This window comes from Triticum aestivum, unplaced genomic scaffold (assembly GCF_018294505.1).
Source record: "Triticum aestivum cultivar Chinese Spring unplaced genomic scaffold, IWGSC CS RefSeq v2.1 scaffold130236, whole genome shotgun sequence".
In the NCBI taxonomy this organism is placed as follows: domain Eukaryota; kingdom Viridiplantae; phylum Streptophyta; class Magnoliopsida; order Poales; family Poaceae; genus Triticum; species Triticum aestivum.
This window is the reverse complement of record NW_025300790.1, coordinates 1-901: the sequence shown is the minus strand read 5'-3', so window position 1 is coordinate 901 and position 901 is coordinate 1. Positions and strand designations below refer to the sequence as shown.

The 901-nt window shown below is 52.1% G+C and overlaps 2 non-coding genes across 2 annotated transcripts; both read left to right on the top strand.

Annotated features, from left to right (window-relative positions):
• The first annotated feature begins 64 nt into the window (after window positions 1–64).
• On the top strand, window positions 65–183 carry LOC123179304 (5S ribosomal RNA). Its single transcript, XR_006490267.1, has one exon. It is a non-coding gene; the product is annotated as a 5S ribosomal RNA (ribosomal RNA).
• Window positions 184–480: 297 nt separating this feature from the next.
• LOC123179305 (5S ribosomal RNA) lies at window positions 481–599 on the top strand. Its single transcript, XR_006490268.1, has one exon. It is a non-coding gene; the product is annotated as a 5S ribosomal RNA (ribosomal RNA).
• Window positions 600–901: the final 302 nt, after the last annotated feature.

Here is a 901-nt window from a genome sequence, read left to right as displayed (position 1 = left end):
CAATCGTCTTTGTAGTGGAGCTGGGAGGGGCAAGGATAAGGGACGAAGACCGGGGTAACATGTCGGATGCGATCATACCAGCACTAAAGCACCGGATCCCATCAGAACTCCGAAGTTAAGCGTGCTTGGGCGAGAGTAGTACTACGATGGGTGACCTCCTGGGAAGTCCTCGTGTTGCATTCCCTTTTTAATTTTTTTCGCGCCGCTTGCAAAACAAAACGCACGTGTAAGTAATATATTTACCGTGTTTTATTATTTTGCACGAGTGCGGTAAGTCATAACTGGGTGCTCACGATTCACGGGTCCAGCGTCGGCGTTGTGGCGCGGCAAGCGTGCACTGGTGCGGTTGAGAGGGAGGGGTGGAAACCGCGTTAAACTCGTCTCCGTAGTTGAGAGGGAGCGGCCAAAGCAATGTACAATCGTCTTTGTAGTGGAGCTGGGAGGGGCAAGGATAAGGGACGAAGACCGGGGTAACATGTCGGATGCGATCATACCCGCACTAAAGCACCGGATCCCATCAGAACTTCGAAGTTAAGCGTGCTTGGGTGAGAGTAGTACTAGGATGGGTGACCTCCTGGGAAGTCCTCGTGTTGCATTCCCTTTTTAATTTTTTTCGCGCCGCTTGCAAAACAAAACGCACGTGTAAGTAATATATTTACCGTGTTTTATTATTTTGCACGAGTGCGGTAAGTCATAGCTGGGTGCTCACGATTCACGGGTCCAGCGTCGGCGTTGTGGCGCGGCAAGCGTGCACTGGTGCGGTTGAGAGGGAGGGGTGGAAACCGCGTTAAACTCGTCTCCGTAGTTGAGAGGGAGCGGCCAAAGCAATGTACAATCGTCTTTGTAGTGGAGCTGGGAGGGGCAAGGATAAGGGACGAAGACTGGGGTAACATGTCGGATG